The sequence below is a fragment of the Sinohyriopsis cumingii genome, chromosome 17, assembly GCF_028554795.1.
Source record: "Sinohyriopsis cumingii isolate HCF-2022 chromosome 17, ASM2855479v2, whole genome shotgun sequence".
Lineage (NCBI taxonomy): Eukaryota > Metazoa > Mollusca > Bivalvia > Unionida > Unionidae > Sinohyriopsis > Sinohyriopsis cumingii.
Genome location: NC_142977.1, coordinates 44,864,081 through 44,891,091, shown reverse-complemented (window position 1 = coordinate 44,891,091; position 27,011 = coordinate 44,864,081).

The following is a 27,011-nucleotide window of genomic DNA, read 5'->3' as shown; positions in this document are numbered from 1 at the left end:
ACACTGTTCACCATATGAGTCCGATGAGCTGCGACACATTATTTATTAATGCAGGTAATAACATGCATCGATGCCTGTTCACATTGCTAACTTTTCTGACTATACAGTTCTGGGTGCAGTCAAGATGGGGAAATATCAACATTTAATATAAAATATAAATGCTTCCAACTGTATACTATTACTATCAGCTAAATCAGGTCTTAAAATGTGTGTTTAATAGAAAATACGTAGAATGATTTTGAGACTGTTTATTTATGTATATGCATCACAGCAACATGGATTAGCTGATGTAAAATGGTCACTTAAAGCCAGACTGCACCGCATCAGTTTGAAGATAACCTCTATTACAGAGAAACGAGCTTGACAAAATTAATTCAGAGGTCCGACTTTTTAAATATCACCTAAATCTGTATTATCTGCTTTTTCACCTTCAGTTTTACATAAGACTGTACACTTTCAAAATCCAAATAGTCCATAGAAGTTGGACAGCTGATTTTATATTCAGTGGGACTATCTTTAGGCAATTGTGAGAGTGGTCGAATTTCTTGAAGAGATATATCATGTTTCGAGTTTGTCTTCATTGTTGACTTGTATCGTCTTCTTTTTTTTATTAACATTCTTTCTCTTCTATACGTTTTCTCTTATGTTGCAATTTAGATGAGTGTAGTGGTTTACTATTAATATTATTTTATTCATGTTACAATTAAGATTTAACCTGTTCAACGACTTGCTTTGCCGGAGCTCAGCGTTGTACGATGTTTGATGAGATGATAAAAAAGATTCCTCGGACTTATAATTTTATAATGTTGCTATTAAAGAATGAATATATTTGGATCCACCGATTTGATTGCTTGATTGTGAAAACTCTTCACCATTTGCAGCGTCTTTTAAAAAGATTCATCCATTGTTGTGAACTGGGTATGTATAATTTAAAGGGATGCTTGATATAAATAGAATGGATATTGCGTAAAATGAAAATAATTCCCAAAAGAGGTTACTTATTCTTCACAATGCTTTGCAAATGTTGGTATACAAATATCATGTAGTAATGATTGAATCTTTTTTCTTTCCATCTCTTTAAAAGAGGAACACATTTGAACTAATCCAACTATCATAAATCTGTTAAATGTAAGTGGCAATTTTAATTTTCCTTTGAAGGCATCTAAAGAATAGCTGGACATTAATGATCGGTATCATAACTTTTATGTAAATATAACGTACCATTGTTAAGAGGCGATTAGAAATTTTAAATATCTCTGATGCATACTGTTGCTGATATGAAAGACGAAATGGATATTTTTTATGTTTTTTATTATCACAGGATCGCCTACTTTAAATTAGTTTATGTTTTAGTGCAAATTGAGGTCGTTTAAGATACATGTAGGCCCAGACATCTGCTTTGTTTCCGTTGTTAACATATTTAGAAGCAATATAATAGAGAGAGAGAGAGAGAGAGAGAGAGAGAGAGAGAGAGAGAGAGAGAGAGAGAGAGAGAGAGCGATAAGTTGTCTATTATGAGCTTTTTTGTTATATTTTGTCTACATCATTGACATAACAACAGCCTGGGTCTAGGTTTTGAAATTTAATTTGTAATTCACATAGTCCAGGTTCTGCGTTATAATAAATACTAACATTTTTGTTTTCTAAACATCAGGATCATTCTAGAAGTTTATTGTCACAATTATGTATTAGGTTTTGTTTTAGAAACCCCTAGTAGTGACCTGAGGTTAGGTAGAGAACTATTTAATTCTGATGCTGACAGGATTTTTCAGTCAAGCTTTAATATCTAGTCAGTTGAATTATAAGCTGTGTCCAATATTTTATTTCGGGCTGGAATCCTTTTTTCCTTCATATTATTGAATTTAAGTGATTATTTTCTATGGAAATACAAAAGTGCTCTGATATAATTCTTGGATAGAGACAGTCACTGGAATATATAGTGAATTCAAACCTGGAATTATTTTACCATGATTGAACAGAAGACTGTTGGAACGTCAACACTCTGAAAGCTACTACATACACATCAACACCCTCAGTTTGGATTTAACTTATTCAGGACTTTAAATTAATATCACTTGTGTATGTATTTCTTGGATTATTTGGTATCTTATTAATAATACCCTAAGTTCCTTTTAATTGCATTTTCACTTTGCATTCTAGGAAAATAAATTATTTGTTTAATTTTACAAAGCTTATTACTTTTCGCTCATTTTTGTTACTTATCTCATGATCATAGACTTGTAACAGAGCTCTTTCGTCTTCTTCTCCCTCCTCTGAACCATCATCCGGATGGTCTTCAATAACATCTGTAAGAATAGATCTTCAAATATATTGTATATTAAATAAAACGTAAGAACTGGATACTTGCCAAATGTTTTCATTATCAAAAGTGCTATAACAAAGAAATAAAACCTGATATGTTTCTTATATCTTGCTATGATGTGACCTTTACAATTGGGACCTATCAAATATGTGAAAATGGTGACCTATAATGTATATTTGCATGTCGATTCATCATCATATTTCCTAAAGCAAAAATATCAATATACCAGATATGTAAAACACATCAGACAGAAAATGTTTCGCTGTGCATGACACTCTGTCTAGCTATTACACATATCTGGGTTAAATGTTAGGAAAAGGACATATGAATGGATAAAACAAAACTGCAGAATAATCGGACAGACTTTGGATAGAAAAATGACAGCATCATCCTTCCAGCTGTTTTTAATAATATTGAAAAATATTGGATCGCAATGGGAAGAAACAAATTATCAATATGTAAAATGAGGTCATTAAAATCAAAGTGATTATACTTAAAGCAATGCACTGGAATGCCATTTATTCAAGCTGAATATCAGTTATACCTAAATTGTGTGCTTTACATCATTATTTGAAGGACCATTTATCAAGCCCAATGTTGATATCCTCCAAGGAGTATCATTTTTCAGGTAAATTTGAGTTTTCTATGTATTACTGTTGTTACTCTAAAACATGTTTTGCTACTGGAGCATATATTACAACGGTGGCACGGGGAGTAGTAGACTTGTGTGAAGATGCAAAGTGCAAAAAATTTTAACTCGGGTAGTTTGGGAGCCATATATTTATGGATGACGTCACCAAGATTTGTATGTGGGAAATATATATTTATGGTCAAATATCACCTAGCTCTGTGTATGGGTAATATTTATTGTGGCACAGGACAGTAACGACCTCTGATGTCCAATCTAGGCCAACTATTAATCGTGTGCTAATAATAGCAGGGAGATAGCACATGTAATAGTCCGTAGCTCTGTATCACTGTAATAGATCATCAGTGAAACAAATATTACAACAGACAAAGCTGTTGTCAGCACTGTACGTTGATGCAAGCAATATGGTGGCCGTCAATTATAGTTGCAGTCTCACAGCTGACTAATAGCCAGTTGTTGCCAACTACCGTTCATATGAATGGTATAGTCCTACGTCAGATAAAGTTCGTTAGGGCTTTGTGTGGAAGTGTACAAGTATAAATAGCAAAATGCAGATTTTTCCAAATATAAGAATTAATTTTCGTTAGGAATATAAGTGTTCATGTGAAAATGCTCTGACATCACATGTTGACATGGCCATGCCATTCAGTAACAAGATCAAGTTCCAATTAACCGAGCTTGAACTATAGTCTGAATATACTTCTCCGTTTGATTTTAATCCCCCTTCCAATTAAAAAAGCAAATGGCACAAATGAGATCAAAGATGCTCAGACCGTAATCAGTTCATTTATTGATTAATAATTTCAACCCCGGATTATGCTCAGGGTGGCCCTTGCCCAGTTATCATCTACACATTTCACTTCAAACGGAGTTTTCAGTTTAAAAGACGACCATGCTTGTCAGTCATTTCCGGTTCCTGGACAAGTCCATTTTCAGCGAAGTGGAATATGCAGGTCTACATGCATGTACATAGAAGGAAAATACTATGTTGTCTGCTTCCGATATTTACAATGTCGAATCAAGAAAGAAAAAAGAATGACAAGTACAAATTTGCCTTTCCCGTGGATTTAACAAGCGGTGCAATGTTTATATTCATGAGTGAAAAGAGATATAAAACTAAACACTTAACATTAATGTAATGTATGGAATTATCCGGCAGTTACCGAACAGGATGCACGACATCACAATGCTCTCTGAGGAAAAGAGACTCATCCATAGTGTATACAATATGCCGCCGTGATAGTATGGAAAGATTGGAAGGTGAGGAGAATGCCAGTGTCATTGCAACTCGGGTCACAATCAGGTTAGGACTTCAATGAATGAAATGACTAAGTTATGTGCACCTTTTTCACATTAAAGATTTCTGTTATTGGAATCGGTGGCGGGGTAAAATAAAAAGACAGGGAGATGTATATAGTCACACTTGACTATTAAGCAACCGTTTGTGTGTGGTCAAAGATAAAGTAAAGACGGAAATGATATGAGTCAGAAGAGTAATGATATGAAAGGCAGAATAAAGTAAAAGTGTCAGTGTACGCTTTCGTCCCTAAATACTCAGATCAATCCGGCTACCGTAGCGGCGATGAGACAACGAACCTCAACGGGCATAGCCCTGAAAATAACTAGGTCTTACTTGTAGCTGACTAGTTCATTAGAATGTGATTTTGGAACTCTCCTGCTTGTGAGATACCAAGTCAGAATTCAGACTATTCTATAGTAATCAAGTTTGTTTATCAACGAGTATATCATGTACAAAGCCTTATTTTATGTTGGGAGATATATTGTTTCATCAAGAGTGAGAACGGTACTAGCTTGAAAGGGGCGACCCATTTACTTTTCAAGGGTATCAAGTACTGATACAGAGGTATTCCATTTTCCTTTCCCTGCCTATCTGACCTTTTTTAAATTTTATTTTTCTTTCTCGGTATATTTTGGAAGAAATAAACAAGGAAAAGCACAACATTAGTCTTGTGCTATAAAGTTCAATTCAATCTGCTTCTCGTTCAAGAATCCAGCTGTAAAGGAAATGGAGAGAGAGAGAGAGAGAGAGAGAGAGAGAGAGAGAGAGAGAGAGAGAGAGAGAGAGAGAGAGAGAGAGTGATGGAGAAAGAGAGAACCTCTTCTTCGTTAACCCACTCTTATGACATGAATGTAAACTATTTTGACATGGGAATATAATAATCAAGATCTTCGCACAGGGGCTAGTATCGCTGCTTACAATTTAACTGTAACTCATAATATTATTTGATACTGCGTGTACGACTGAGAGTTAAATATAATCAATGATACGAGGCCCTAATCATCAAGCTTATTGTTGGAACGAGATACAAGCAAGTTGTCACAGCTGTTAACGAATGAATGAACGAACATCTGTTTTGGACGAATATAATAAACAGCTGTATAAAGAATCAATTTGTTTCTTACCAGTTTGATCCAGCTCGTCTTACCATCTTCCGATTGTTAGGTGCATTAAATCTCGATGCAATAAAATCCATTTATACACCAAATAATGCGCCACAAATACACTATATCAGCGGCACCGGGCTTAAAATATCGAACTTTCTGCCGGCATCACCATTTTACCATTGTTACACAATTATTTCTTTTTTCAAAGTCAATAATAATGCTAGCAATTATTTTTATGAGCAGTATTTGTCGGTATGCAAAATATGCAGTGACACTGCACAGAAGCAATGTTCTGATTGGATGACCAACAATCAGAAGGCACACGTCTTTTTGACTGGCTAATCATTTGCACTCCAACCAGACGGCATAGTTTGTGTACTATGCATACTGAGTGTAACTGCCTCTCAGACATAACCGACTTTGTAAGGACGTTCAAAATAACACGTAGTTCACCTCTTATGATCATTCTCAAACATTTTCCGCAGAATGATTTCGAGGACTGGTGTGTAAGTCTTCACAATGTTGTCACATCCTGGAGATGTTTTTGTGCATCTCAAGTCTGGTCCTCGCAAGTATATCAAAACAGACACACACACACACACACACACACACACACACACACGCGCGCGCGCGCGCACACACACACACACGAGAGAGAGACTCATTTTAATCCGTAGAGTCGTATACCAATATAGAAATATATACACACACGTGCAAAACTATGCATGCATGTATGTGACTGATTGATATTTTCTGAAAAAGATTCAGATCTGTGACTTGCATCATATCATTTTTAATAAACTATTTATTTACTTTTTTCATGCCTATTTAAAATTACATGGAAACACCATAGTTGACGTTCTGTCATTGTACTATCTTGTTTATTGAATTAATGACTGATGAGCAATTTCATGACATAAAACCGGATTCTTCTTTTTAAAATTTATTTATTTATTTGTATATAATCTTGTATTTATTTATTTATTTATTTATTTATTTATTTGTTACTTTCTAATATATTTAGCTCTCCAATTGTTTTCTCACTTGACGGCATCTGCCAGCAAAAACACCATCCCTTTCACTGTGCTTGCAAATTTATATAGTCTTTTTGTTGCAACCTTGGCGTCTATTGTTTTCAGTATTTTACTCCGAAGCTCGAAACTTACATGTGAACCACCTGTACCACCAGTAACAACAGTACCACCAACATCACTAGTACCACCAGATCTCTCTCTCCTCTCACGAACTTACACTCTATGGTCTTAAACTAAGTAACAGAAAGAATGAAGACCAATATATTTAGTAAAATAATCAAAGATTAAATGTTTAAGAGGAACTTTCAGTAATGTGAACGAAATTCCAATAATCCTAAAAGTTCTATCATAGGTAAAACAATAAAATATTCCGATTGAATTCCAACAATAAATGCACTTATGTATCAATGGTCTAGATGAGATCAATGTGTGAATAGCCTTTAAATATCACAATAATATAATCCTGAATATCTATGAATGAATTCACAATAATCTCAAAATAATGATTTTGTCCATGATATTAATGAACACTTTGTAATTCCAATGAACATTTTTAAATTAAGCGATTCCTCTCAAATTATATATTAACACAACTTGAATGCTTCCGGACAGATATTAAAATAGGCTTGAAGCCTTAGATCAAAAAAGACCTTTTTTAAAAATGCATCCAAAATTGTCAGCATAGCACTTTCTTTTCTTAATAAAACGTGTTGCCATATATAAACACGTTCGCTTTAAGAAGTTTCTAAGGTCATACTCAAAGGCAAGGTTTTCAATTCAAACTCATATAAACAACCTATTTAAAACTTAGAGCATCTGCCTTTTATTCAGTCGAATTATCGGGCCGATGGCTACTAATTAATAAATTTATTTTGACTCATCTTTGTATCGAGATCATTTTGTACCACTCACCTTTTTTTGTTAATTGATATCAGACCCGAGCAGCAGTATATTCAAAGGCTGTTGACCTAGCATTTAAATTATTAATGCTTGCATGGAAAGAAACACCCCAAATCACCCTACGCCAGCTATACCCGCTATATAGTATATACAACAAGAAATATATGTTGCATACTGGAGTTATCGAATGAACAACATTGAAATTCTATTGATGGCAATACACGAGTCCCTCGATCTAACTTATTACAATAAAGACATCTGTGTTAAAAATTTTCCTTCAGGATGTCCCTCGCGATATGCTTTGTTCTCAGACCCTATCTGTGAGCCGCATTTCTGTTATCGATTAGATTCAGAGACCTGCAAAAACTGGAATAATGCTCGCACACAGTGTATGGCAGAAGGAGGTGACCTTTGGATGCCAGTAGAGTGTTACTTCACATTTTTCCAAAACCGTTTGATAGAATTGAGAGGTAAACTACTGACGCTTTGTTTCATACCTAATAATATATTTGAAAGATTCTCCTGTATGTAATTTATTATCTCGACCACTCGAAATCACTGTTACGTGTTCACGTTTAAGTGAAAAGTCATTTTATGGAATTCTTTTAACGTTGGTATAATCTTTAAGAGTGGCATTGGGCACGAATTGGTAAAACTCTGGTGCTCGTTAGTAGGTATCAGTTTCATTTCATTGGAATAGAAAGTCATTAAACCAAAAATCACGCCAATATTGATTAGGAATCGCCAGGATGATGGAGTTATCTCTTCACAGAAATAAATAACTACACTTACCTTACTATTCCATTTGAGGTTTTTCCGGTAATCAAATCAGACCTCTGCAATGGGCTAAACTTTTTCAACCCCAAATATTAAATACACATAATGGGAATTTTTGTAGTGCTGGTGAGCAATGTCGGTTCTAATCCTTATACATAACGTTTGAATAAGGTACTCTGTTAAAGGAGCAAGGAATAAATAAGCCAAACGTCGGCTAAGTATTTGCATTGCCATGTACTTTGAGGCTGTTTCACAAGGAGTGTATATTGAGCTAAAACGTGGCTAGCGCATGTAAATGCTACTTAGTATAACCCACTTGCATGGTTGTTAGAAACCAAAATGTAGGTAACTGTATAATTAGGACAAATTGGCTTTTAATTTCATTGTCTCTTGCCATAATATACATGTATGACCTTTTGACAGAAACCACCGTTGGATAAATGCATGCTTAGCCAAACTTTGCTACTGTCTGCATGCAATGCACTTTTGTATAACCTACACATATGGCTGATAGAAACAATACCTGGTTAACCGTATGATTAGCCAAATTTGGCTATCCATTTAATTTTCTCTTGCCATAATGTACATGTACTACTTTTAGGTAGAAACTATGTTTTGGATAAATATATGTTTAGCTCAAATTGTCCCATTGGCTGAAATGTCTCTTTTGTATAACCTACAGGTATGACTCTTAGAAACCCAAATTTGGCTAAATGTATATTACACTGATCAACGACCTTCATACCGTTTTCAATGTGGTATGCATTCAGAAGTATTGTCGACACAAAATAATTCTTCCAAGGTTCATCTTTGTTTTACAAACAACGTTGATTTTATGTTCTATAGAATGATTGAAAAATTGAGATATCATCTTGCCCACCAGATGAGAGAACTACATTTGTATTTGCATTAATCGGAAATGGATTAATTTTTAGTTCCATTTCCAACATAAAGGAGTTAGAAAACTTAACATATTGTCCACTAATCATGCTCTTGAAGACGGGATAAACATACTTTATGCAACACATCTGCTAGTGAAGCCATATAATTATGTTAATATTTATTCATTTATCTTAAGTCTTGAGAATGAAATGACAGATATGAAAGCATTAAGGGTAATTTAAGCTATTGACCCATGACTTTATCAACTTGACTTCATTAACATTTCTGAAAAATTGGTAAAGATGTAGGTGCAAAAAGAAATAGTTTTAATTGTATGCTGATATTTGTTCTATTTAACCATCATAAACATCCTTGTCTTAAAACAAAATGTGGGAGCGGGCGCACGAGAACACCACATGGAATGGCAGTTATTATTTCAAGAATTGCTATACATTCTTACCTGCTAGGTCATGTCCTGCCACATGAAGAACACATATATAAAACGTAAACCGCATTCAGTTTTCGAGCTAAGTAAACTACATTAATGAAAACGTGCGAAGCTTATATTCTCCAACTCTTCTAATGTTGTCTAATTCTATGTGATATTCGGATTTCTATTAATTATTAAAGTAATAGTAATGCCTCAATTAAAGAATAAACACACATACACATGTAAATAGTACAAATCATCCCGAAGAATACAATATAGATGACGCTGAAGTGCCTCACCGTTGGCATACCATGGTGCAGGGGAAATAACTTTGAAATTATTGTTGAAAGCAGTTTGAAATAGAAACAAGGAAAATTAAACTCCCAAGCAAATCTGGGTATATTATATTTTGAAATATCATTTTCGCACTATATTTCAACTTTGGTTTTATATATATGATGAAGAAAACGTTATCACACAGATTAGAAAATTCTGAATTCATGATCTACTGAGAATCGTAACCGGGTATGTGGGTTATGGAACCCATCAACTAGCCTGATGTGAGGAGGCCAAAGCATATGTACCGTTACCTGTAGACCATGAATTCAGATCTTAGCAGCGTACGAATTCAAAACTAATTAACTTGAATTATACTACTCTTTCTTTGTATTTCAAAAGTCACTTCATATTATTATGTATCCTCCATTAACATTATTATTATATTATTATTATTATTAGTAGTAGTAGTAGTAGTAGTAGTAGTATCAGCAGTAGTAGTAGTAGAAAAAGTATTATTAACGTATCATATAAGGCAATGATGATTATATATTTAAATGATACTCCACATTACAACATAAAATGTGTTTAATGAAACCACGGTGTTGCATACATTTTTCCAATATAATACATACATTCTGCATCTCAATAATAATGATACTACTACTACTACTGCTACTATTACTACTATTACTGCTACTACTACTACTACTAGCAATAATGCATTTTACTTCATCAATTATTTTCGAACAAATGTGTAATTCTGATTTGATTTGTGGCTCATTATCAGTTTGAAACTGGCCTATAACTGCTGGATCAAAAAGTATATCAGCTAATACACGACAGAAAGATAAACTGTAACAAATAACCCCTCTTTCTGTTTTGTCTTATGTGCGGAACTTTTCTTATATCAGTAAAAAGACCTGGCTGCATTGTTGTCGTTGTATCCATTTAGTACTGTATCTAGCATGTTTTGAACAAAAGTAGCATGTACTCTTAATATTTCAAAAATTATTATTTACTATAGACTAATGTAATAATATTTTCACAAAAGATACTTTTCGTAGAAGCTTTAGTCAGATTAAATATCGAAAACTTTGCCATACGAATAGTAGAAAAACTTTTCGAAATTTATTGACATTTTGAACGAAGTAAAGTGGATTACGCCAGGTACTCAGAAGTGTGCATTGATTTGTCAAACAAATACTGTTGGTTTTGAAATACGTATTGGTATAACTAAAATGTAATAAAATCGATGATCATATGGCTTTTTCAATCTGTTGCAGTCAGAAATAACGTATTGGTATAACTAAAATGTAATAAAATCGATGATCATATGGCTTTTTCAATCTGTTGCAGTCAGAAATAACGTATCCTTTCTTCTTGCAAGGACCTCTGATTAGTCTTATTATAAACTTGATTCCTAAAGGTTTTGTTAGTTTGGGATTTGGAATTGCTCGTATGAAACTGAAATTGCTTTTTATCACTAAACTGCTACGTGGAAGACTCGCTAAGAAAAGAAACTGTGTCAGTCATGGAATAATCGTCAGTTATACGAGTAGCATTATCTAACGTTTCGACGCTTTGCTCATCCACACAGATCTAAACGTTACTGATAGCTGAGCACCACCTATCAAAACAGTGTTATGTTTCTGATGCGAATTCGGCATAAGTCTTTCCAGTTTCTTCTTTTCGAGTTCGTAACCATTTGTCGATATGCCTCAGGTACCAGCTCATACCCCTTAAAGATGAATTAATTTGGATAATAATTAATTTGTTATACTCTTAGTGAAGTAGACTTAATGAGCTTTGCCAACAATAACACTTTGTAATAATATACTCAATCACTTTCTTGGTAATTTTAAATTTTAGGAATTTTTCAAAGGTGAAGAAAAGATTTATCTCTTTCTTTCTCTTTAAAAGTGGTATGAACTGAATATTTCTGATAACATCAAAAACAAAACTGTCACAGAATTAGGCAAGGAAATAACTTGGTTTTGCCTTAGAACTATCTGACTATTTCTCGTTGTACATGCGTACAACGTTATCTAGGGTGAATAAGTGTTTGTTCCAGGTAAGCGACTGTATTAACATGTACATCGCCGGAAATTACTAGCGACGAAGGAACATTAATAACATGATATGCACGGGTATTTGACCCTGACTTGTGCTCACTCTCCTATGGATTTAAGTATGATCGATTTCTAAACCGACACTGGTCGTTTTGAATAACGTCAAGGATTGTACGCTCTCCATTGTTCTCCAGCCATAGGGGTAAATGTTAAATTTACATTTCATTTGATATGCGAAGCTTATTCGGTTTGTAATGTCTTATCGCCTAATAATGCATTTATTACAACGCAGATTTGAATTTTGAATTACAAATCTCTATTAGAGGTTATTGTATTAGCATATATCTAGAGATTTTACAGAAACTATTATTATGACCAATTTGGTTTTCTTGTAGCTAATTTTGAGTGTCGCTGTGATTGTGACTGTCGCTGTGATTGTGACTGACACTGGGATTGTGACTGTGACTATGACTAGAGCTGACTAGAGTATACTAGAGATGTCTGAAGCTGTCTAAAGTTGTTTAGAGATGTCAGGAGTTTCCAGAGTATTTAAGGCTGTGTGCTGTCGATACGTATGCATGTATGTATGTACGTATGTCTGTACCACGGACGTAGACGTACCAAATTCAAAAGGATGCTGTATGCTGTCTGTACGTGTGTATACGCATGACTGTACATGTGGTGGATCCATAACGGGTGTGAGCGGCCGATAAGAGTGTGGGCCAACCCAAGGAATCGCGCGACTGTACAAGGGGTCTAGAAGCATATGTGTGGTTCAATTATTTTTCCAATTGGATTTTTGTATTCATAAGATTATTCTGAATCTTAGTTGTGTTCATAAAATTATTTTGAATCTTAATCGGAGTTCATATTTGAGATTATGTGAATCTCCCTTGCAGTGTAGAATACTGTTTGAAATGTATTTGCAGTTCATGAATTTTCTTGGATCTGTACTTCATATTGATTTCATAGTTTTTGTTTATTTTCAATGTGTGTATGTTGTGTAGAGTGATTTGAGTCAATCGTATGTTGAAAGCGTGAGCGAATCGTTGTATTTATACATCATATATTATTCTTTATTAATTCATTTCATAAATTTCCATCTTTCTCACATTGTGTTTGTCTTATTCATTTAGTCCAAAAACCCACTCGTTTCTATTCCGCGACAAAAATATAAATCGAAAATCTCTTTCATCCGTTTCACTTGGACTTTAATTATCACGCCTTCTATTTCTCGTTCTTCTTTCTGCAAATGAAATTCTTCTTATTTAGCTGCATTTGTCTCTCTTATATTTCTGCAACTGAAATTCTCTTTCTTCTTCATGTAGCTGTATTTGTCTATCTGTCTTTCCTCGTTCTCCAATATCATTTGTTCATAGCTTTCCTCTTTCTGACAATGCACCTTTCTTAACTCTATTTCCGTCTTGTGTTTTGATTTCAATTCCATGACTTTTTAAAGCACCTTAATCCAAAAATTTATATTATACCATATATTTGACCAAATTATTTTTTAGTTCTTGCTTCGTTAAAGATGCATTCAGTTCAGAAAGATCATATTTTCTAGCAATTTGGAATAATTCATCCATTTTCAACAATTCTAACCTTTCCGAGATAGGATTTAAAATAAAGTTTTCCACTTTAGATGATATTGTGTAAGCAGGTTGGTTTGGCTATTGATTTCTCAAATATGTAAAATAAAACATCATGGACTTATAAAATTCCGAAGCAAAGTGAATTTAAATTTTAAAAGAATGTTTTCTGAAATATGTTAGAGAAATTTGTATCCCAACTGGAGCCTTGAATTTTCTATTAATACTCTATTGTCTTAAACTAAGTTAGAAAAAATAGCAAACACCAACAAGTTTTATAACATTCAACAAATAATTTATTTCCCTAGAATGCAAAGTAAAAAGTAAAGAGAAAGTTCTATCAGCAGTCCTAATGAATAAAGTTGAATGTCCTAATATACCAGTGGACTGGACTGTGATGATGTGCTAACATTCATCGTATTAATCACAATAACACAATCCAAGATGACCTTGTCTGAATTCACTATAATTCCAAACTAATATTTCTGTCCAAGGATATCATTGTGCACTTTGTAATTTCTGAGAATAATAATTTGAATAAATAATTCCACCCGATTCAAGGTCTGAACACAACAGTACAAATGATTTTGCTTCCAAAATATCGAAGGAATGAATAATGCCTCATGTAAACAAGATTATACATAAATTAAAACAAATGTACAGTCAGGATTTCCAATTTTCTAGAAACGTCTAAGTTGTAAACAGATAGAATCTGTTGCTGAAATTCCAATAAAGAATTCAGTAAGCATCAGAAGCTTCCTGTTCTTCATGGAGTAGTTCCAATATCTTATAATCAGATCCAAATGAATATGTTTACCTTTGTTGATAATGATCTTCCAATTTATTCCACACTCATAGAAAATATTAGCTATTTATTATTCGGTAATAGGTGCTTGTGATGCACATAAGACCCGCACACAAACTGTCGATCTTAAATTTCATGGTAGCAGAGATATATTGTAGCACGGCACTATCTTGAACAAACGAAAATCATTTAATTTCTTCACAGACCACCTGGTTGTCAAATCTAACATGGTAACGCACGAGCACACAGTTCGCAGGATGCACAGAAAGTCCCTGAGGGGAACGGTCTTCAAGTGATAAAAGGGTCATCAGGTTACCCAGACCTATCTCCAATAAGCTATTTCTGCAACAATATTTCTCTAGGACTCAATAGCGGTAGTTCATCTCCATCGGCATTGAAGGGAGGATGGTGTAGCTGTGCTCAAAGTTTGATCAAAAGACATATTAAGACGGCTAGTAGAGGGCAGAAAGAGAAAGAGAGTATTGCTGTTAATGGAGGTCGCAGAAAATATTTAGAAACATTGCGATTTATGTTCTTTAGAGTGGGTCGAATGATGTCTGATGAAAGAAATTTCCTTAATTACTGATGCATAGTTATTAATTTCATTTCAAAATATGATTACTTGTTCATTTGCATATGACATAATTGATTGCTATTGCTTTTGCGCTTAGTTTGCTTTTGAGTATATTTTGCGTTCTTATATTTGTAACGAATGTTTTGACGAAATGATACGGATGACAGTATTTTCTTGTAGTGGTACAACATATATTTATATATCGGTTCCCAACATTATTTAGAAAGTTTGAATATTCGTGTTTATTCAGTTGCTACGTAAATTTGCAAAACTATTGCTATTTATTTAGTTTTAACATCTGATTGATGATGGACTTCAAACTGTGTCTTAAATAAAACTTCAGTGACCGCAACATATTTGTTTATTACAAAACAATATCATGCTACATCGTTAGCATCTTGCAATGAACTATATTAAATTTAAAATGCCTTTATCTTAACAACTTTAAATGAAATTAATAATGAAAAGATAATATATAATCTCCTACTGCTAAAATAGGAAAAGGTTTTGTACAATTGATATACACAGATGTGCGGGGCCCCGAGTGGCTGAGTGGTCTAACGCGCTCTCCGTTACGGATCATTGCCATTTCACCTCTGTCTGCGTGGGTTCGGGTCTCGGATTCGGCTAATGTGCATATGTAAGAAAGCTTGCCAGTAACTTCTCGTGGTTCGGTGGTTCTTTCCGGGGTTTTCTCAGGTTCTTCCTCCACCATTGATACTGGCCGCCATGTATAGCCTATTGTGTGCTGAAAATGACGTCAAACCCTACAACAACAACAACGCAGATGTGCACGTGGATGATACAAATATTGAAAAGATTTAGGAAAATATAGAAAATAGTTTTCATATAATTCCACTGGAGAGTTAGCAGATGGAAATCCGAATGGTTCATGATCATAAGTATTAAGATATGTGTGGGGTTTCTTAGACAAAATCCTATTTGGAACTACCACGACAGTATGATTCCCCCTCGCAGACCCCCAGGTTAGTCTAAACAAATACGAAAAGAACGTTGTTGAGTCAACAGCTCTTAGCGGATTACCTAACTTGATGACGTCTCATTGCTTATAATCAATCAAAACGAGATTGGTTCAGAAACACCCGCTTATCTCTAGAATTCCGGTTTTGATTATAAATTTTTGCATAAATTTAGAGTGATATGCATTTCACTATTCCTTAAATTCACACACAATTGTACTATTCCTAACACGCAGGGTTTTTCCATATCAGGCCACATGTTTGACTGCTATTAATGTGTTATTAATAACTCGCTGTGAGTTACAGGTAATAAAAATCCATAATTTTATATTCCTCCTTTTGCTATTTTTTCACAGCCATTTGAGATATTTTTAAAGTCTCAGCTTTTGTTATTATATAACTCTTATCAACATGACAGAACAAAATGAAAAAAAATCGAGCCTCTGATAAGAGAAACAGGTTCTAACATTTTAATAAAATTTCCAGGTGAGACTATTGATTTATTTACATAACATTTGTTTAGCTCATCATCGACTGTAATCTTTGTGTATTTATTCTGTGATATTGCATTGTAAAGATTTTTAACAGTATCAGAAAGCTAATCTGTATACCAAGCAATCTTACTAAAATAATCTGAATTCTCCTTGCGAACCAGAGACAACGTTATCTTATTTCTGTTTTTGAAATACAAGCTGCACATTTCATTGTCAAGCATAATAGTCATATGCTTTCCTCGGAAAATAATTCTTTCCATCTATAACGTGATACCTTACACTCTAATATCTTATCTGTTTCATATTTCACACATAATTTACCGAATATCGTTTCTCGTGTTATACAAGTCTATTCGGTATCGTATCAACTAGCAAATCATCTTTGACTTCCATCTTCTGTATCAGGTCTAACATTATAAAGTTCTCACCTCGCAGATAAGCTCAAAGTTGATTAAGAATTATTTTGTTATAGGTTGCAGAATTAATGTGATACACGTTATACCCTTTCTATCACCGGTGAGAGAGCCTATCAGAACCAGATACGCTGTTGTATAGCAGATTAGTATCAGCACTATTATCTACTATTTCTAACAAATTGTTATCACAATAGTTCATACCGAGTACACGAAATATTCGACGTTTAGCAAATGAGTCTTTGAAGTTCCGATTTTCTAAAAAGCGTATTTTGTCTTGTTTCAGCTAATTTTTCAAGCTCGTCATAAATTTTATTTTAGTCGCTCCTGCTCTTGTTTCTTATAACCATGACATTTTGTTTTAGGAAGGTTAGATTTGTCGATCATCAATTTTTTAATTTATTTAGAAAAAGATATTGGATGCGACCAACGTTAGTTTTAGCTCGTTTTGTACTACCACTAGCTACGGCAACTGAGTCTACATACTGTTTAGAAACAGGTACATATGTAGAAGTTCTCTTGTTGGCAACCATATCGATCGCACCTGTAATTATGCCTCCGGAGTTTTTAAAATACTCGGTATCTGCAGTAGTAATTATACTTGCTGATGGTGCACTTATCTCAGCGTTCACGTACTGTTTTTTCACAAGATCGGATGTAGAAACCGGTATATATGTAGAAGTTATCATATTAGTAACAATATCGATCGCACCTATAATTGTGTTTCTGGATGTTTAAGATAAGCGGCCGCACCATAATTGTCCTAGCACTTATTTCAGAGTCAGCATACTATTTATTTGTTAGGTCAAATGGGGCGACTTGATTATAAGTCGCTGCTATTTTATTCAAGCCAATGTTACGCGTACCTGTCATCGTTTCACCGTATTTTATTACAAAATTGTCCTTGACAAACTTGATATTTGTTACAAATCGCTACTGGTCAACGTTGTATTATCTAGCTGAGTATTAAATATTAATTGTCCTCCCATATCTATATTTCCAGCCATATTCAACTAATCATTGACAACTTGGTATTATCGAACGCGCTAAGTTGTGCATAACGTACTGCTTCTGTGTTATTTATTTTATGATATTCAGTTTGCAGAATCGTTATTTTTCTTCTGTTGAACTGCCGAGTATCGGACCAAATATTTTGTAATAGCTCAATCTTAGTATTACCTTGAGATAAAATTGTGTGAATACCTAATATAGAATGAGGATAATCAACTTTGAAACGGAGAGATTAATCAATCATCAACTTAACCATGACATACATGAGTCATTACCTGATAGTAGGACGAATCGGATCAGCAAACTAACCTTCTGACGAGTCTGTTACTTAAAATGACTTGTTCAACGTCGCCAAGGTATATATCTATACTACTAGTCCACAGCAGGATAAATATCGATTGCTTTTAGTGAATACAATACAAAATTAAAACATGAACTTGTCTTTGGCGATGATATATTTGTCATAAAACAACCTGAAGTTCTAATTCCTCTTTCCGAGCTAGATTCTAACGAGCATAAGGTACTTGTTTTAATGACATCCCACTTAGCAACGGCGAGATGAATACCATGCAATCTTATTTTTCAATATCTTGCAACCGAAAATTTTATGCAGTCTACCTGGCTTAAGGGTTTTACGATTTATTAGGCGAAATACAGGATGCTTCATATTATTTGCTGGACTGGACAACATTGATGTACAAAATATAGCTCGAGCGCAGTGCGGAGATATATTAAAGATAAATTTCTTGAGCTTTATCATAACACAACTGGCAGAATGCCAACATCTGAGCAACCTTCTACTCATGGAAATCACAATTTCATTGTATATGATAAGTTAGCTCGAGATCGAAATCGTATGTTTCGATGCGGAATAGACGGGTTTTAGTACTGTGAAAATTTGTCTAACAGCTAGTTATAAAAATAGATTCGAAACTAAAAGAGGTTTTTATAAAGTTTGTTGTAACAAGTGCGACATTTAAGAAGAAGGTAGAGCAAATACGTCGTTGATAAGAGCAGACAGAAGAAGGAACTGCTAAATTTTTTTAGACCAGTGACTGAAATTGTACTGGGCAAACAGTCAGATATTGGTGCAGCATCACCAGAAGATCTTAAAGAGGAGCGAGGACTACTGGTTAAGCTGAAGAAGGACAGAAAAAAAGCTGTTGAGCAAATTGTTAAAAAATAGGGGATCCTGGTAAATAAAAAGGTGATAGTTTACTAGAAATTGGAAGAGTGAATGAAGCAGAAGAAGAAAGACCAAACACATAACGAGATAAAGAACGACGAAAACAAGAGAAAATTTACTCTGAAAAAGATAAATTTGATTAAACGATATTGAAAAAGCAATAAAATAATTGACGATGATCCTACATTATAGCTAAATACTTGATCTGGAAAGTAATGTATTTGAATTACAAGGAATTGTTACGGTAGGTAAAATCAGAAGAATGTCAGATGCAGAGGTTGTTAGCTATATCGAGTTATTAACATATATAATAATTTGAATCAATCTGAATACCGTGTTAATATCCATACTTAAAAGGATTTTTTGGAAGCGTATACTCTTGTTATGAAATACCGAAAAAGTGTTATTGCTAAAGTATAAATTACTACTTAAAAATATAAAAACTCAAAAATACAAATTAACGCAATACTAAATTACTTACATTAGCACAAACGTATAAACCTCAGCATGTACCTGTAAAATAATGGTTCGGTATCACAATCTTTAACTCTCAAGCTGAAATAGTTGAAATGCTTTCAATATCATCAAAGGAATTTAAGCACAGAAATCGACAACGAAATTGTTGAAATTTTAGATAATCTCAGATCAAACGGTTATCTAACATCCGATTAATATTATCTTTAACATAGTGATTTGATTCGCTAACTCCAAAGCACAGCAATCAGCAGTTCAGCTGTATATATCAGATTAAATAAGAATGTTATCAACTACTCTTATGTCATATCATAAATGTAACTTAAACTATGCCGCATCGGATCTCGTTACTGTTGTATTTCACAATTTTGGTGGTTATGATTCTCATATTATCTTCGAAGCACTCGATAATAAGTATATAATGAACCGTCTGAAAATTAACAACAGCGATACAATAAAATGTATTCCAAATAACATATAAAAGAATACGTCAGTGACACTTGGCAAGATAAGATTTATTGATAGTCTTGAGTTTCTGGCAGCATCATTGGACGAGCTTGTTAAAGGCTGCGCTAAGTTTGACAATTTACCTGTGCATTTTGGCAGCAAGCCAGACTTGCTGAGCTTGTTAACAATGAACGGTATCTTTCTTCACGAATATCTTGATGATTGGAACAGATTTAATGAAATGTGTCTACGTGATAAAGATAAGTTTTATTCTCGGTTAAATCTTGAGCGTGTTAGTGATGATGCTTATGCTTATGCTAAATTTAAATGAGACTCATTCGGATGATTATCATGAATTGTATCTTACCACAGATGTACTGTTGTTGCTGGCTTATATATTTCAATATTTCAGAGATATCAGCGCTGATAATTATGAACTGGATCCCGCTTGGTATTATTTGCCAGATGGACTACGATGGGATGCATTACAGCAAAATAAAACTAGAACTGTTCGCAGACCCTGACATGTTCTGTTTTATTGAGCGAGGGATGAGAGGCTGAATAAGTGTCATAACCACAAAATCTGCAAAGCTGAATATAAACAAGTCAGTGTACATCAATGCTGATCGAACTGTGACTCACATTTACTAGGGACAAGCTCAAATGTTTTATTTGTCTCTACACCCTTTATAGCCGCTAATGTTTCCTCCAATAATGGTCTTTTAGTCGTTTTGATGTGGATGACGGTACTGTCCAGAACTTAGTTTTAATCTGCGTTGGGTTCTTCTACGCATGTTTCTAACATGGACTAAAATGTCACGTTCACTTTTGGTTTCAAGTGAGTGTCTATTCTTGAAGCAATTTCATTCACACAAATCTTTGGCATAGTGTGCCACGTTTTGCGTATAAACGTCGTAGCCAACACATTTCCAGGCACGTACATCTTTCCAATGTTTGTGTACGTCACCAGCTACACACACACACATCTCGGTAAACATGAACAGTCACTATCCTTTTCTTCACATGAAGCTAGAGAAGTTTCGATCATAAATCGTAACACTTTGAAAAGAATGAGCGTTTTTGCACATTTAAAGTCGGAGTAGCAACCGATGTCTAACATCCTGAAACTTCGTGATGGGATGCATCTTGATAACTACTAAATATTATTGCAACAATAAGTCTAGGTGACCTATGTTCCAAAATACAGTGACTTTGTTGTTATTATCCTTTCTGATGTTTATTTAATGAATGTATTGTATGGAACGAACGTGAAACTTGATAATTGAATGCTTTTCATTTTGTACTACATCCTAGGTACAAAGAAGGTCACTATTATTTACAATTGATAACATTGGTTAAGTATTTGAGCTCAGCCGCTTACGACATATATTTATTATGCAATATGCATTCTTGCCTGTACAGATGGTTCTTTCTGGCCAAAGCAGTTGGATATTGTATATTTATTTTTTTCAGCCTACGATATTACTGATTATAGGTTACCCTCAAACGGCTAACAGCAGTGAGTCTCCAGCAGTAGTGGCTAATCAAGGTAGACATTTATGCTTACAATATGATTATAATACTGACCGTCACTCTAAGGTTACTCAAAGCCTATAACTTTAACCCAGTAGTCAGGCTGACAGAGGTAGGCAATGATAATAGATCTTACAATCAATTGTTTATAAATAAAACAAAATATTAACACTAATATATGGTTTTAGTCATCTCAATATACTGTTTCTCCTTTGATATCATATAAAAGAACGTTGCTGTTTATTGTTTATCTAATTGCTCTAGTGTACGTCATGTATTGTATGTGTGTATGTATGTATCTGGTTTATCGGCATGTCAACATTTTACTGGCTATATAGTACCATTTAAAAGTAAAGTAGCAAAATATAAAGAGTACATTATTGAAGTTTGGAGAGGTGACAAACTTTCACTCTCTGTCCCATTTCAGTCAGATTTTTTCTGTAAGGATAAATAGAAGCAAGTGAGACAAAGAAAAAAAAATATATTTCTGAATTGAAAGAACCGATGCCCTATGAGAGATTTAAGCAACACCGTATACAAAACGGACCTTTGTGAAAGAATTGAAACTTCAGTGTGAATTCGTTCCTTTTCCAAAGAGAAAACACAAGTGAACACCAGTGAAAATGAAAAATACACTTAGTATAAGTAGCATTATAATTTGGATTTCCACACACACATCTATAGTATAAAATCTATAACCTATTAATGCCAAAGACAGAGAGATGGTGCAATTGGTAATGGTTTTAGTTAGTTTTTGTAATTGAATACTTTACCTTACTTTTCCTATTGCAGGCACAACTGTTTACTGTTTAATTTAATGTATTTTATTTGTGTTAAATTTCTTATTTTACTGTTCCACTCGTTTATTTGTTATTACTTTCTTTTTGCATCTTGTTCAATGTTTGACCAATTTGCTCAATATCTGTTTTAATTTGTTTGCGTCCAAGGTTTAATTAGTTTTACTGTTTCCTTCTTATGATCGCAGAATGTTTCCATTTGGATAGGTTGCTTATAATTATTTCTACTGGCAAATGTTTATAGGTTTATTTGTTCTAACTATATTTTATAATGCCCTCACAATTTATTATATTTATGAAACTCATCATAATTTTCACCTTCCAAAATATCCTTAAATGTTTTAATTTGCAATTTTTAGCTTTTGTTTTTAAATTAATGTATAGTTTGCATTTATGGATTTTGTATATTTATTTTTGTTTTAGTTCAAAACTTTTTGTTCATATTTTGTCATTTTTTTGTTTTAGTTCCAAACATATTTTATATTTTATCATTTTATTTTTGTTATTTGCATTTTTTATGTGTTTGTAATTTTCTAATTTCTGTTTGTTATTTTGTTTTATATGTTCTAAATTTTCTAGTATGTTCAGTTCTTGTTTGATTTTATCAATTGGTAGTTTTTTTTAAAAACTTTAAATAACTAATTGTTATTTACAATTTAAGCATATATTTAAAGATTACTTTTTTCTTTAACTTATTTTCAAATTTATTTGTTTCTCTAAAAGTTTTGTTGTTTTTTGCTTTTTTATTTAAACACCGTCTTAACTTGTTTTGTTTTTTGTGTTTAATTTCCTATTTGTGTCTTTCCTCTTAATCGTTTGTTATAATCTTGTGTCTTATAAAATATGCTCTAAACTGTATTCTTGATAGTTGCTTTTATTTCGCTAGTAAGTTGTTATTCGGTTTCAGATATTTTCTTTTGTTTTTATGAATTATTAGTCTTTACATACTTATTTGTTTAATTTAGATTAAAAATAATTGTTTTGTGTATGACACTTTCTAGAGACACTTTTGCCATTTGGAATTTTTTCTGGATCTTGTCGTCGAACTTATGTTCTTGTCAGCTGTATACGTTTAGTAATAATTAAGTATAACTTTTAACATAAGCCATGCGAATATAATATTCTGGATATCGTTTTAGTCTGAGCTACATTCCGCATCAGCTGAGTTTAGGCATTGATCCGTTGGTGTTGTTGCTTGTGACCCACACTGAGAAATGCTCCTTTTGTCATCATAGTTTTACCACAATATGGTCTTAAAATATGTAACAAGAAAGAGCGATACCTAATAAATATTGCAGAATTGAAAATATAAATTACTTCCGTAAAATACGAAGTGAAATAATTAAGATTATCGTACAGCATGGTGAATAACTTGCTATAGTAGTAGAAATGTTCTATCAATTCAAAAAAATTCGAGTAATGTGAATACAGAAGAATCATTTTGTTATAACAGAAAACTGTATTTAAATGAATTCAGGGTAATCCTGTAACAGCTATACGTCCAACACAAACTATTGTATGTCAAAAAGTCTTTAAAAACTATTAGAACGCTGTAATTCCAAGGAATGCCTAAATTTATTAAATGAATCAATCATCTCAATATATATCTTCAAAGACTGATATCAGTATCAAGACTGCATAATTCTACGAAAATAGTTCTATGATATAGAATACCAACATGCATTAGAGAGAATGTAATGCGAGCCTTTAATGAACGATCTTGGTATTTTGAAATAACTTTTTTAGTAAAACAACATGCTGTTCAAATACCGACTAATCATACATTAGGTCTGATTGGCCTTTCAGAATTTATGTCATGGTGTCATGTCCAGTGATGTTTACCAGAACTATAGTATATCTCTTCCTTGGAACTTTATGAACAAATCGGCAAATTTGATACATACTTCACTGACAGTGCGAACTTTCTATTGAAAAAATGTGGTATTTAAAATACCTACTAACGTATACTAATTTTAATTATGAAGTATAGTATACATATCATAGGTATACATAACAATGGTGCCATCTACTGTTACTCGTTTGAAGACCTTAAATTACCTGCAATATGTTATGTTTTAAAAGTGTATTTAATCTTAAGTTCTCCTAAGCACCATAGCGTCATTTTACTGTCATTGCGTCATCATTAGCTACTAACGTCGGGTTTCACCCGTGTCTTTATGTGACAAGACGTTACAGTTTCTCATGAAGATGCATACAAGTCCTTAACCAATCGTCGGAAATCCGAGCAAGACTTTATGGAAGGTTCAACCAGTATGACTTTTATGATGATTTAGTGTGTTAGTGTGAATTTTTCTTATAATTACAGCACATGTCAGTCGGTGACAGGTCACTTTTGATTAACGTCTCTCTCTCTCTCTTATCTCAGATCAATGGGACTGTGATGATAAAATTTATTTTATGCATTTTAGTCAGAAACAAGAAGATGGTGCTAACACAACATGTAAAGGGTGAAAAGAGAGCAAGGGGTATTTTGCCTACGATGTTCTGGATTACAGTCAATATATTTCGTTCTGACGGCAACCAAGCCATGTCGGTCGTACAGAGACCATCCGTTATCAATATAATAAAACTTTGTTACTATCTGAGTTATTTTTTAGGTGAAACAATCTGGGAATTGCTTCTTAAATTGCTATTAAATATGTATATTTTGATCCGTTCATGGAACATGAATGTGCGTATATGAATGTAGTTTATACAGTAGCTATTGCGTCCATTCTCTCTAGATCAGTGATGACCTTTCACTTTTTAATAATTATTGCCATAAGATGATACTAATAATAACCTTTTTCTAAATGGATTTAACATGGTACAAAATTTAATCGAAATCCCTATACTTTCCTTTTGAGCCCTCTATCTCTCTTTTTCATACATAAAGGAAAATATAAGAAAAGATAGTTTAAATGGAAGAATAAAAGTATCTGTAATGAGAAAACCTCTTAAATCTAAACTTACACCGAGTATTCTTCAAGATACAGGGTTGGAATGGTATGTATACATTTTCCAAGGGATTTATCTACGGTGTTCACAAAATCAACGATACAAAGTTGTAATGGATAATCGAAACTTTAAGGTAAATTTCTTCGTTAGAAGGCATACACATTCTGTAGTCGATTAAATGTTCTGAACAGATTATTTTTCAATACTAAAATGTCCGAAGACCGCCCGCTCTATTCTCTCACTCTCTCGCTCTGTGGGCTGCTAATGCAGCATACTAATCTACAATAGAAAAACATCGGGATAGACGATATAAATGATATTTTTGGTAAGTCTCCCCGTGTACCACTCCATCTCTTTCTCTGTCTCTCTATCTCTCTCTGTTTTTTTTTTTTTAATCAATTTTAACACATTTGATTCTTTGCTCACTTTCACGTTTTACTCTCTCTCTGGACAATCGTCGCAAGCTAGAACTAGCATAGGCAATTATCGCCTGTGCCGATCGACAATGCCTATGGAACAACGAATGATGACAATATTTACAAATCGATCAATCTTATGATCGGAACCAATGTTAATGAAAGGATGAACAGAATCACATCGACTGTAAATAATTTTGAATGTTTGAATTACATCTTGTTGTTTTGTCATTTGGCTTAGTTTATTATTCAACACTCGTTTCGTTATGCTTGCCAATGACTGGTTGACTACGAGTTCAGTGTTCAAGAAACTAACCATGCTGTGTTTTAAATCATAAGCATGTCTTTGATTATTCTTTCAATTCAAATGCAAATATGTTTCTATGGATTTCGTACGTACAATCTTGATGAAGAATGCACCAAAGTCACGTGAACTTGATCCAATTACAACATCACTGCAGCTTGAGTACTTAGATCCAGTATTGCCTTCACTAACTGATATTATTAATACCTCTCTCTCATCAGGGCAATTCCTATCATTTTCCAAAACTGCCATTGTAAAGCCTCTGCTGAAGAAACCAACACCAGACCATAACGATTTAAAGAACTACCGCTCAGTTTCTAATCTCCCATTCATATAAAAAAATCTTAGAAAAAATTGTTCTATCCCAGCTTGTATCTCGTCTGAATTCAAACAGTCATTTTAGTAATGCACAATCTGCATATCGCCCTTGCCACAGTACTGAAACTACTCTTCTAAAAGTAGTTAATGACATTCTCTTTGCTTTGGATAGCGGAAAGATTACAGTCCTCACCCTCCTTGATTTTTCTGCAGCATTTGACACAATATACCATGCTATACTACTTAATGATACAGCCTTACTGCCTTACTGTAGTTCAAGTCCTACTTGGTCAACAGGATACAAATTGTGTCCGCAACCGGAATACGCTCCAGCCCAGTTAATCTATGTCGTGGTGTTCTACAGGGGTCTGTTCTTGGACCGGTTCTCTTCATTCTATACATTCACTCGCTCTCAAGTGTCATAGATCGTCATCCAGTGACGTATAGTAACCAGTTGCATGCTGACGACACCCATATATACAAATCTAGCCAACCAATTGAAATTAATGCTACCATCCAAGGTGTAGAGAGGTGCATTTCTGATCTGAAATCATGAATGACATGAAACAAGCTGCAGATGAATGATGATAAAACTAAGACCATTCTGATGACAACACAAAGACTTTGTCGTTTACATGCTTTATCTCAGCAACACCAACATTAAATTCACACAGTCAGTCCGAAACCTAGATGTTACTCAGGACAGTAATTGCACATTGCACCAACATGTCATGAACATATGCAAGGCTGCGTATCTTGAGCTGAGAGACATCAGCTCCATTCGCAAATATATTTCAGTTGATGCCACTAAAACACTTACGTGTTCATTATTATCTCCAAGACTGGACTATAGTAACCTAGTTGTATCTGGATCATCTCAATATCTACTCCTGAAACTTCAAAAAGTTAAAGGGGCCCCGAGTGGCCGAGTGGTCTAAAGCGCTTTCCGTTACGGATCATTGC